This window comes from Phascolarctos cinereus, unplaced genomic scaffold, assembly GCF_003287225.1.
Source record: "Phascolarctos cinereus isolate Bilbo 61053 unplaced genomic scaffold, phaCin_HiC Scaffold_146;HRSCAF=715, whole genome shotgun sequence".
Classification (NCBI taxonomy): Eukaryota; Metazoa; Chordata; class Mammalia; order Diprotodontia; family Phascolarctidae; genus Phascolarctos; species Phascolarctos cinereus.
The window spans coordinates 29,028-42,098 of NW_027555454.1; the positions used below are offsets into that span (position 1 = coordinate 29,028).

The 13,071-nt window shown below is 36.0% G+C and overlaps 2 pseudogenes; both read left to right on the forward strand.

The window, feature by feature from the left end:
* Nucleotides 1–1,387: 1,387 nt before the first annotated feature.
* LOC110204227 (olfactory receptor 6C74-like) lies at nucleotides 1,388–2,336 on the forward strand (annotated as a pseudogene).
* A 9,299-nt stretch (nucleotides 2,337–11,635) lies between these two features.
* LOC110204228 (olfactory receptor 6C76-like) lies at nucleotides 11,636–12,588 on the forward strand (annotated as a pseudogene).
* The last annotated feature ends 483 nt before the right edge of the window (nucleotides 12,589–13,071 follow it).

Consider the following 13,071-nt stretch of genomic DNA (forward strand, 5'->3'; position numbering starts at 1 on the left):
GTATTTTTGTCATTTTGTAATAGTAGTGGTACCAGTACCAGTAGCAGCAGCAGCAGCAGCAGAAAAGAGTGAATTTTCATTAATAGTTTTCAGTGTTTAATTGCTGCCTAATAAATGTTATTTGGCTGAAATGGTGGTATTATTTTTAAATAGAGTAGTAAGGAATAGTCAACTATAAGTAGCTGCCCAAACCATGTAAATATAAAGTATTTTCCTTCTTGTCTTTAAAATCATATTCTTAGGGGCAGCTAGGTAGTGCAGTGAGTAGAGCACCAGCCTTGGAGTTAGGAGGACCTGAGTTCAAATTTGTCCTCAGATACTTGACACTTACTAGCTGTGTGACCCTGGGCAAATCACTTAACCTCAATTGCCTCACCAAAAAATAAATAAATAAAATCATATTCCTAGATCAAGGACACTGAAAGTTGACAAAAGAGAGAGAAGCCAAATTAGCTTGAATAAACTGATCTGAAAACAAGTCAAATTGGAGGTGTTTCTTACTGGTCCTCAGGACAATGCTGTGAACTAAGGTTTGATGTCAGTTTTCCTGAAATCATAAAAGATACAATGGCTAGGGACTAGATCGTGATTTCATTGTAACAAGGAAACTACTTTATCCATGTAAGTCTGCATTTCCAGTATTTGAGAATAGCCTAGCACAAGCAGAAGTTAAATTACTTGCTCAGTTTCACACCATCTGCATGTGCTAGAGGCAATACTTGAAGACAGCTCCTTTTTACCTGAAGGTTAGCTCTCTACCCACTAAGCTATGCTGTCTCTCAAAAGATATAGACAGTAGAAAAAGTATAGGCATGTGCCAGAGGGAGGTCATCAGCAGACCCCTTTGTGCTTCTCCCTACTATGAGAAATGACTCAATTTAGAGAAGTAGGAAAATTTTTCAGGAGATTCAGGTATGTTATTTTAATGAGTAAAAGCCCTAATAAGAATTTCTAGTAATGAGAGACAGAGACAGAGAGACACACAGAGAGAGACATACAGAGACAGAGAGATAGAGAGGAGAAGAAGAAGAAGAAAAGGAAGAGGAAGGAAGGAGGAAGGGATCAGAGAAAACAGTAGAGGAGAGAGAGAAAAGCTTTATATTTGATTTTATATGTATATATGTATGTATATATATATACGTATATATATATATATATATATATATATATATATATATATATATACGTATATATGTTATAGAAGCCAATTTAAAATAACAAAAGAGGTGCTTGTTTGTATTTTAATTCTATGTCAAAGTTAAAAGTTAAGAATACTTGATCTAACTAAATGGATTCTTCACCACTACCACTCTCACAGGAATCCTGTTCACTCCTTTGATTCTTAGGCTGATTTCTGTTTTATTCATTGGTCCAGTTGTAGCAGAAGTCACAAGGTATGAAAAACCACACAACAATGACAACGTTCATTCTTCTGGGCCTGACAGATGATCCAGACTTACAGGTTGTGATTTTTCTCTTTCTCTTCTTAACATATACATTAAGCATTGGAGGAAACCTCAGCATCATCTTTCTTACCCTTCTGGATCCCCCCCTCAAAACACCCATGTATTGTCTCCTTCGCAATTTCTCCTTTTTAGAAATGTCCTTGACATCTGTTTGTATTCCCTGATTCCTGGTCAGCACTGTGACCATGGACAAAAGGATTTCTTATAATGCTTGTGTGATTCAGTTGTTTTTTCTTATATTCTTGGGATCATCAGAGTTTTACCTTTTAGCTGTTATGTCTTATGATCGTTATGTGGCCGTCTGCAAGCCCCTGCATTATGCAAGCATCATGAACAGCCAAGTGTGCACCAAGCTTACCCTTGGTTCTTGGTTGGCTGGCTTACTAACAATCTCCCCAGGGCTTATCATGGGCCTCCAATTGGATTTCTGCAATGCCAATGTCATCGATCACTTTGTCTGTGACTGTTCTCCAGTTCTTCAACTCTCCTGCACTGACACTCAGGTCATTGAGCTGTGGAGTTTTTTTTTTTTTTTTAGCTTTATTGACACTCCTAGTCACTTTGGCTCTAGTACATCTCTCCTATGCAAACATCTGCAGGACAATTCTGAGAATCCCCTCCAGATAGCAAAAGAAGGCTTTTTCAACATGTTCCTCTCACATTATTGTTGTCTCCATCTCTTATGGCAGTTGTATCTTCATGTATATTAAGCCTTCAGCCAAGGAAAGAGTAGCCTTTAACAAAGGGACAGCAATCCTCATCACTTCAGTGGCCCCCCTTCTAAATCCTTTCATTTATACTCTAAGGAACAAGCAAGTAAAACAAGCCTTCAAGTCTGTAACCAGAAAAAGGTTTTTCTCAATCAAATGAAACTGTTTCATATAGTGACTTTGTATGGAACTGGATCGATCTTCTATGTGGATAGTTATGATGATATCACTCTTCTGCCCGAAGTCATTCTAGTTGGTTTCTAGTTACCTACTGAACAAGCTCATACATTTTGGCTTCACATTTAAGGCCTTTCACTAAGCTGCTACCTTCTCACTTTTCCAGGCTAATCTCTTACTAGTCTACACATTTGTTCAAATGTACCACTCCCTTCAAACACCTAGCATGGTTGGCATATTTGCTTGTCCTTTTCTCCTCTTGCCCATCTCACACTTGAGGAGTTCCTCATGTTTTAAAGCATAATTGGCATACATAACCCCTCTGAATCCTTTCCTCATCCCCCAATCATTAATGACCTTTTTCCTGTCAAGACCTAACAAAGTATTATTATCTCTCTAATGTTATTAAATATTATATAGTTTTAGATTTTGTATGTTTTTGGTCATATTTTCCTACGTACCTATAAGCTCCATGAAGAGGGACCATGCCTGATATAAAACCTATGTATTCTCCCCTCCCCTCAGTGCCTACTACAATATTTTGGGCAGATTAGATGTTTAGTAAATGTTTATTCAATTGCTTTTATATTTCTTGAACCATAAAGACATAATAAAAGTTTTTTTTAAAGCAGTGGGTCCCAATATCCTCTACAAGCCTATATATTCCAAGTACTTTCCTTCTTTTCTTACTCTTTCATTTTAAATAAGTAAAGTCATCTCATTTACAGGCTCCTTGAGACTCTTACCCTTCAGCTTACTGTTTTTAGAAGTTCTACTAGCTTTCTACACTGAAGTGGAAAATATGTCTTCTTTTGTGAAAGCTCTGTAGCACCTAGTACATGATAAATATTCACCAAATACTCCTTAAATAGTACATTCTCTATTAGGAGTCACCTGTTTTATGATCATTAAGTATAACTTGGTACTCAATTTTCTCCAATTTCATATCAACTATAAAGCATTGCCAAATTGACATAGTGAAACCCTTTGCTCTTCAACTTGTATCCATAGTGTAAATATCCCTAAGATTCAAAGTCCCTGTTTCCATATTGTTACAAAACTTAATGTTACACAAAAGGTCAATCTATAGAATGAACAGCATGGGAGTGATTGTGAAATATTGTGATATCTCTAAGAGTTCTCTCTTCCATGTTATTCTTTTGTCAACTTGGTGCTTCAATAGAAACATGTGCTATATTTATTAGAGATCTATGCAAATGAATTTTCAGACTTCTTCCTTTATGCCTAAGTACCTAGAAAAATTAGCTGTCCTTTTTCAAGGAAAGGAAGAAAGAAAGAAAAAAATCGTATTTTGAGAATGCTGTCCTAGATGTGGAGGAGCTTATTACCTAGGTTGAATGGATAGAAGTTGAGGGTGATGGCAACAGTGGAAGAACACATACTTGATGTCTAAAAAGTATAGGAATGATTTTAAGAACTCAGGAAAATCCCTGCCCATTCAGATTCCAATGGTGTACCTCTCCTCCCTAAATGTGTAGCACTACTCTTTAGGCATATTGGAAGACTACTGTGTCAAAAATCATGCAGTTATTATCTCAGGAGATATAGAACCACAACCTTACTTCCTGCTGAATGAACTAGAAATCTTTATGGCCAAGAGAGACCACTCCAACCAATTTAAAGCTCCCTGAGAGAAATGAGTCAGATAATTCAAAAGTGTCACTCAGTGGCAAACCTCCATTATAGGCAAAATTCTGCTCTTCTTTACCATGTTGGTCTATCTTTGGTCTGGTCTAATTCTTGTTTCATAGATTCTAATGATAAATTATCAAGGACACATCTGCTCTCTTTCCATCTACTCCACCACACTTCCAAAATCTAAGCTTCCTTTCTCAAGCTGTTGACTCTAGTAAGAAGTAAACTTAACAGAAAAAAAGGTAGAACATAGTTTTATTCTTAACTGGAAAGGACTGGGCTCTTTCCCTGGTCATGACAGTTACCTTTTATTTGTCCTTGTTGTTTCTCAAATTCCACCACGATTTTACCTGACCTAGGAACTTATCCAGTGACCCCATTTTAACTATCTGGCTTCAGTTCTTGTTTATCTGATCATCAGCACTCCCAGCTTTGTGCTAAAATATTTATTGCCAACTTTGTTGGACCTCATCTTCATAGAGAATCCTCAGCCCTCTGTGAGTATATCTCCTCGGTTTAACCCTCTTCATAGAATGGAATTATTTTATCAGGTCATTTGAATGGAAAGCTTTAAGTTTATATAATAAGGTAGTCAATTAGTGGCTTCTTCCAGTCTAGCACTCACTCTTTAACACTCAGAAAAAGAAAAAAATAAGAACAACGTGCCAAATGTTGAGCAAGAACAATTGAAATCCATGGACAAAGAAGAGAAAAATAAGGACGAGGCAAAATTCATTTGTATTAACACTGAGAATTCTAAAACCTAATTATTCAACACTTTTGCTCCAACCTCCATCATTCCATGGGCAGAGGTACAGAGAGACTTTGATAAAACACACTTCACAGTCCCCAACCCTACTAAGGTCACCCTGCCCAGCTATGTTAGGAAGAATTGGGGTGGGGAAGGGTAATACTGGGGCCCAACCCTAGATGCTCAGGGTTACAGAGATGCTGTCTGCCAAATTATCCATCCCCTCCCCTACCCTGAAAAATTGAGCAAGGGGAATGAGTGCTGGTATCAGTTGTACTTCATTTTGAACTAATGCAGAATAAAATAAGCAGATCTAGAACAGAGAGCTTGGCAAAGTATTTAGGCTGCAACCACATAATTTACTCAACAAAACTTACTATCATCCTATAGGGGGAAAATAGATCTTTAATGAACCAGAACACTCCTTGATGAAAAAGACATTCCTTGATGAAAAAACCAGAGCTAAATTAAAAAAAAAATCACATACAAACAAAAGGGTCAAGAGGAGCATAAAAATATAAACAAGAACAGTCAATTAAAAAGTACTAAACAAGGTTAAACTTTTTATATTCTTAAATGATGAGAGTAGAACATATCCCCTCAGAACTTTATCATCATCAGAGATCATAAAGGAAGTCTAGTTAGAGGGCCTGGAAGTGATTCTATTATGTTTTGATGATCTTAAAAGAATGAAAAGGGAGAGGAAGAGCAATCACAGAGAGGAAAGAAAGGGAGACAAGGAATGAGGGAAATTACCTCACATAATTGTGGCGTACAAGAAAAAGTCTATACAACAAGAAGAAAGGATGGGGAGGGGAGTGGGTAAAACTTGAACCTCACTGTCATCTGAACTGGTCAGCGGCAGAAAGAATACATATGTACACACAATTAGGAACAGAAATGCATTTCACTCAGTAGAGATTAACAAGGCAATTTCTTCCACACCTTCTAATTTGTTTATGATATCTGATGTCTAAATCATGTACCACTTTGGAATTTGTAATATACAGATATATGTAAGTATGTACATACGTATATGTGTATGTGTGTGTAAATATGTACACACATGCACATGTATCAGAGTACCTTACTCTTTCAAAATTCTTTTTACAATATTGTTATTTGTGTGATATATATATGTGTGTGTGTGTGTGTGTGTGTATAAAATCATTTGTATATGTGTGTATACACCATATATGTTTACATATGCATGATGTGACTAATGCAGGAATTTGTTTTGCTTGAATATATACATATTTGTAACAGATTTTATTTTTCTTACTTTCTCAATTGGGGGAGGGTGGGTGGGAAAGAATTCTGAGCTGAAAATAAAATTGAATTTTAAAAATGATAACACACCACCTGAAAAAGGAGTAGGGGTCTAAATATGTAGAAAGAGATATATATATATATATATTTTGGACATGGCCAATGTGACATTCTGGTTTGCAAGACTATATATTTGTTACAAGAGTTTTAATTTTATTTTATTTTTAAGTGGGACAGGGAAGTGGGAGGGGGAGAAAATAAATGTTTATTAATGATGTGAATTAAATTTAACTTAAATAAGAAAACAGCAGTTTACAAAATAACCCCACATCACTCAATAGCATTTCTTTGTAGGAATAATAAAATTCAAGAGGGAAAAATAGAAAGAGAAATCCCATTAAAGGCAGCTATTGAAATTCAAGTATTCTCAGAAAGTCAATCTTTCCCAGTACATTCAATACCTATACAGATACAGTTACAAAATATTTCTTAAAGGAATAAAGACAACTTAGACATTTGCAGAAATATTCACCTTCATAGCTTTATCATTCCAATTAAATAAAAATTATAGTTATAGAAAATGAATTTACATATTTAATGCTCTTCCAATAAAACTATGCAGAAGCAGGGAAAAAAAAGACAATAGCAAAATTTTTGGGGGGGAGAACAAAATATTCAAAATTTCAAGGAAAAATCTTAAAAAGAGGAATGAAAAGGTAATCATTTCGTCTAAACCTGAAACTATATTGTACATCAACAATTTTCAAAACCATTTGTACAGTTTAAAAATATATAAATCAATGGAATAGGCTAGACAAATAAGAATCAGAAATAATTGAATGGCCCAATGTTTGATAAACACAAAAACATAAATCACATAAGAAAGAACCTTCAATATGACCAGAATTGCTGTTAAAAAAAAAATAGAGGTGAAGCTCCATCTAGCCTGCTATTCTTCTAGTGATATAGCCTGTATATCACTTGTGGGGGTAAAAGGGGGAGGGAATCCTAGAGGATTCACCCAACAAAACTTGTGCTGAGAAGAATGTAAGGTAGAGTTTGCCTAAAGAGGGCTTGAGAGGTCCTGCTTTAATTCCAAGGTAGAAATGTATTGAATAATGATTAAAAGTCCATAGTGTCAATAGCCAAGTTAGATGGAAGGATTGTTGGTTGGGTGATTTCTTAGAGAACCTCTCCTAGTTTCCCATAGGAGTGTTGGGGAGGGAGGAGTCCTCTCACTAGTGATAGTTTGTCTGGTCTAGTTTTCTGCTTTGTGTGATTGACAGAATTGTGGGTGCTTATTTCCTATAATCTGCTGCCGAACTGGCAATACCAAGAGCTGATTTAAGGACTTAATGAATGACTGTCCTAAGAGTAGAAATCCTAGTTTCCCACCAAGGAAATGGAACCAAGAGAGTTTTTTTCTTCTATAACACCCCAACGTTTTTGATTGCACATCATTAGTCAACAGTTATTTGAACACAAAAAGTAAGACAGTCCAGTAGAGGCTAAGGCCAGATATCAGAGCCTGCTTATTTTTTGCTAGGTGTCAGCTTCCTTATGAAATGGAATGATTTAGTCAATTTTTTCCAGGTGGTTTTTGAGAGATTTTCTATAATCTGTTGTACCACAAAGGCCATGTGTTACCCCAGATACTGAATGCACAGATGTTTCAGTCCCTTAGATTTCACTGTCCAAAGGGGAACATTAAAGAACCTTTTACTAGGTCCAGTAAACCCAAGACTGGAGCAGTGCTCACTAAGACTAGGAGAACTCATTCTACCAGTTTCCTGAATTTAACATGATTTCTCCCCTCTCTAGGCCTTTGCACCAACTATTCCTTCCTGTTTCTAATATTCCTTCCTTATTTCAGCATTTTCTAATTGCTAAGTTCCTTTAGTACTCAGCTCAGGTAATACTGTCTATTGGAGGCAGTTGTGGAGAACCCCAATTGTTAATGTCCATTCCCTCCTAAATTTACTTTATATTTCCTTTTAGGTATACAAATTGTGACCTCCCCTTGCCCCAGTGGAATATATGCCCATTTAAATCAGAGATTATTTCATTTTTGCCTTTGTTTCTCTAGTTCTTAGAGTAACAACTTCAGATAATAGTTGGTTAACAAATATTTATTCAATTGAATTTTATTTGGTTTTACTGTATTTCACAACTGCCATATCACTTTCCATAATGTAAATAGCCAATAAATATTCTTAGATAAATAGATCGATTGATGGATGGATGAAGTACCTTGGTTTTTTGACCTGAAGGAGATGAGCCAGATGGACCTTTCCTTTCCCCAAGTTTAACCAGGGTTCATATAGGCAACTTAATGGCCCAAAGAAGCCAGCTGCCATTGATTTATCAAAGATGCTGTTTGATGTTTATAACTGAACAGTGTCTCATGCTCTTGTTTCATCTTCCACAAGTAATCTGCAGGAATATAGCTCCCGTATACACTCAGTTAAAATTTGTTCTCAAACTAGATTATGATGTAGAATTATTAGTATCATCTTCTTCTCTGTCCCTTAGGATTTTTCTTCTTTTCTTTTTCTTAATAACTCCCTCTGCGAGGAGATTGATAAAAATGGATAAATTCTGTCTAGTCCTGTTGGGAACAAGCTATGGCTCTGTAAAGACTGTCAAGTAAATGATGTACCAGAGAAATTTCAATGATTATATTCCATTTGTGACAGTATTTTCTATAAGCATTTTAGAATTCAGGAAATGTTTTCAAGGTTTTATAGATCGGATTTCCAATGTCTAACATCCAGCATTTGATAGAGAGTTGAGAGGAAGGGTTGAAAAATGCTCATTTAATTGTTTAGAACAGGGGCAACTGGGGAAGTCCTTTACATTCTAAACTTTATGTATATGTGTGCATACATTTGGGTGACAGATGAGGCAATTCAAAGAGATACCTGACCATGAAACTCTTCCCTAGTTGAACCCAAATATTTCCTCTCAATTTAAGTAAATATGCATGACCTCTGGCTTTTAGTTTACAGCTGAATCCATCAAAACTAATCAGAAAACTGAGTATGTTCTCTATTTCTCTTCTTAGTTACACTTTGTCTTTCTGTTTCCCATTAGGTTAGAGGGTTCCTTTCTGGACATTTCCTCCTCAGCATATTTCACTATGGTTGACAGATCTGCTGCTCAAAATCAAAAGTCCTAGAAGGAAGGACAAAGAATAACATCCAGGGCAATGTCCCCCCTGTCCCAAATTACTTATGATTTCAGCTTAGTCTTTAGTTTTAAAATACTTTCATATTCCCTTTAATGTTTAGCCATTCCCTACACAATTTCATAGTATTTGGAAGTATGTGAAAGTATGGTTGATATATTCAATAGAATATAGACATAATTCAGATAAACTTGATCGTCAGTATTTTGTTAAGATGATAACTAAATATTATAAACAAATACCCCCATCTTAATGTTACACAATTTTATTTCATGTTAATAATTTCCATAATCAGTGGAGCCTATCATTGGAACAGTTGTTGAGAGGCTCCCAATGAGGAGCATAACATCTCTCACATTTGTCTTGCCACCTCCACTAAGATGGCCACCAGCCTTGTTCAGGTCCTCATCGTATCTTGCATTTGCTATTGCAATAGCATCCAAATTAATTCCCTTCATCAGATCTACTCCCCTTCCTCAAACCATCCTTCTCAAACCACCAAAGTGATTTTACTTAAGTGCAGGGTCTGACCCTGCCATTCCCCTGATGAACACACTCAATTGTCTCCATATCATTTCTAGGATTAAATGCAAACTCCTAACATTTAATAATCTTTACAATGTCAATTCAATGTAACTCTTTTTATCTCACTGATTAAAACTTGTGAATATGATTGTTGAGCCACTGTTCTATAAAGATTCTAGCTCTTTCCAGAATCCTTGAGAATTTGCATAGGGACAGGAACACAAAATCATATATTGTCCCAATTTTGAAGTGTACCCTTCAAAAGATAACCTTGTAAACTTAACATTAATCATGGGAAAATACTAGAAGAGAATCTAAATTCCTTGAGGGTGGAGGATTGTTGTGCGTTCATTTCAAGCATCTAGTACAGTAATGGGAACACAGTGAGTATCTAAAAATTCTTGCTGAATAAATGAACAGGTGATATTCCTAACAAACAGAAAAGGAAGTGGTGATCACTGTATTATATAATTTATTATAGAATAAGTCATACCAGATTAACTTCACCTTATTCCTGACAGGGTTATTAGACTAGTAGCACAAGGGAATGCAATAAGCCATAGTGCACATGAATTTTAGCAAACATTCAACCTATTCACTCACAGCATCCTTGAGAACAAGACAGAAAGACCTGACTGGGATCAGTCAGATGGATACATAGCTAGTTGATCAATTGAGTCAAAGAATGTGGATTAACAGATTGATATCACTTTGAAAAGTAGTCTGTACTATATGACATAAGATTATATTCTTGATCTATTTAATGCAACATTTGCATCAATTAATTAGGTAAATAAGAAAAAAAATACATACTTGTAAGTTCTGGATTGGGTGGGATAGATAAGAAAAAACTGAGATTCAAAAAAGGTCTCAGTTGTGTGCCTTGATTGTTGTAAAAATATGATACTTAGTAGAAATAAACAAAATTCATGAAGTCCATTAAAAACATCAGATGAAGTGGAGTTGTATGTGTGAGAGTTGTGACTTCACTGATATTAAAACATATACACACAGACACACACATGAATACACAAAGAAATAGCATATTGGGAGACTTGGCTCGAAAGAAATGAATGTGAAAAAGCCTGAGGGTTGTAGGAGACAGCAACATACTAATAGTGTAATATAGCAACCTAAAATGCTAATCTGATATTTGATTGCATTGACAGAAGAAGAGTGTCCAAAATCCCTTTAGAAATCAGTGAGTCAGAGCCTATTATGTGATAGTCACTGTGCTGAGATCAGGAGATAACAAAAAAAGGCAAAAGACAGCCCCTACTTTCAAGGAGCTTGCACTGTAAGAGAGAGGGGGACAGGGGTTGAGGACATGTAAGTGATCTTGCATAAAAAGTTGTATACAGTATAATTTGGAAATAATCACAGAGTACAACCACACTTTTTATTTTTTTAATTTATGGGGGATTCAGTAAGGCTAGTTTGGAATGTATCTGAATGTGGCATCAACTTGTAGTAAAATCAATCAACATTTATTAAGCACTTACTACATGCTAGGAACCATGTTTAGAAATAGGGATAGAAAAAGAGGCAAAAGACAGTCCCTGTTCTTAAGGAGCTTACAATCGAATGAGGGAGACAAAATGCAAACAAAAGTGTACCAACAAGCTATATACAGAATAAATAGGAAATAATTAAAAGAGAGGAGGCAATGGATTGAAGAGGCATTCTGTAGAAGGTGGGATTTTAGTTGGGACTTAAGGAAGACAGATAGACAGAAGGACACATTCTAATCCTTTTCTGGATTTCATAGCCTATACTTTAGTTATCTCTTGTTGACCATCTCCCTTCACTTTTCCGTGTGTGGTTCTCTATACAATAGAAGTCTTGACTTAGTTCTGAGTTATTTTTCTCTTGTTGTCACCTGTATATCTGGCCAAAGTCAAGCATCAGACATGAAAAACCAGAAATCAGTGACAGAATTCATACTCCTGGGACTTACAAATGACCCAGAGTTACAGACCTTGATTTTCCTCTTTCTGTTTCTCACCTACATAATGAGTGCAACTGGCAACCTGACCATCATCACCCTCACCCTGCTGGACTCTTGCCTCAAGACTCCCATGTATTTCTTCCTCAGGAACTTCTCCTTCTTAGAAATCTCATTTACATCTGCCTGCATTCCTAGATTTTTAGTCAGTATAGTAACTAAAGTAAAAACAATTTCTTATAATTCTTGCATGGCCCAAGCATTTCTTTTTATCCTCCTTGGTGCAACAGAATTTTTTCTGCTAACAGCCATGTCCTATGACCTCTATGTGGCCATCTGCAAGCCCCTACATTACACAACCATAATACCCCAAAGTCTGTAGGCAGCTTGTAATCAGCTCCTGGCTGGCAGGTTTTCTCATAGTCTTTCCACCAGTTACCATGGGCCTCCAGCTGGATTTCTGTGATGCCAATGTCATTGATCACTTCACCTGTGATTCTTCTCCAATGCTGATGATCTCTTGCACAGACACCAAGATCTTAGAGGTCATGAGTTTTTCCTGGCTGTATTTATACTCATATTGACTTTGGCATTAGTGAGTCTCTCTTATGCATGCATCCTCAGAACCATTCTGAGAATTCCTTCCTCCCAGCAAAGAAAAAAGGACTTTTCCACTTGTTCCTCCCACATGATTGTTGTCTCCATCTCTTATGGAAGCTGCATCTTCATGTATGTCAAACCCTTAGCAAAGGAAGGGGTGGCTATGACCAAAAGGGGTAGCAGTGCTGAATAGCTCTGTTGCTCCCATGCTGAACCCCTTCATTTATACCCTAAGGAACCAGCAAGTGAAACAAGCCTGTAAGGATATGGTCAGAAAGATTTTTTTCTCACAAAATAAGTAATTTTAAAAAAATAAAACTCGTGCCTGAAGAATAAAAGAAAACCTAAATAAATCACAAAGATCCTCTAGAGATTCATTCTACGACCTATGTCTTTCCTCCTCACAGCAGTGTGTGAGTTACTTGGGGCAATTTTTTAAAATACTGTTTCATTTTTTATCTATAAAGCATCAACTTAATATTTTCTTCATTTTTACATATGTATTTTCTTTTATCCCAAAATATGATTGATTTTTGAAAAAGTATTGTGGTTTGCCAAAACAAGCAAAAAACTATGTAATATTGCTATTCAAACAATGCCACAAGTCTTTCAAATCTTATTTTTCCAAGTCTGTTCTGCCCTATGGTTTCTTTTTTATAGTCTTTGGTCGACTGAGATGAGATATGTAATGTGCTTTGCAAACTTTAAAACAGTATATAAGTGTTAGCTATTATTGATTTTGTTAAATTTTTCTTCCTATGAAAGAAAAGCATTAAAATGTCCAG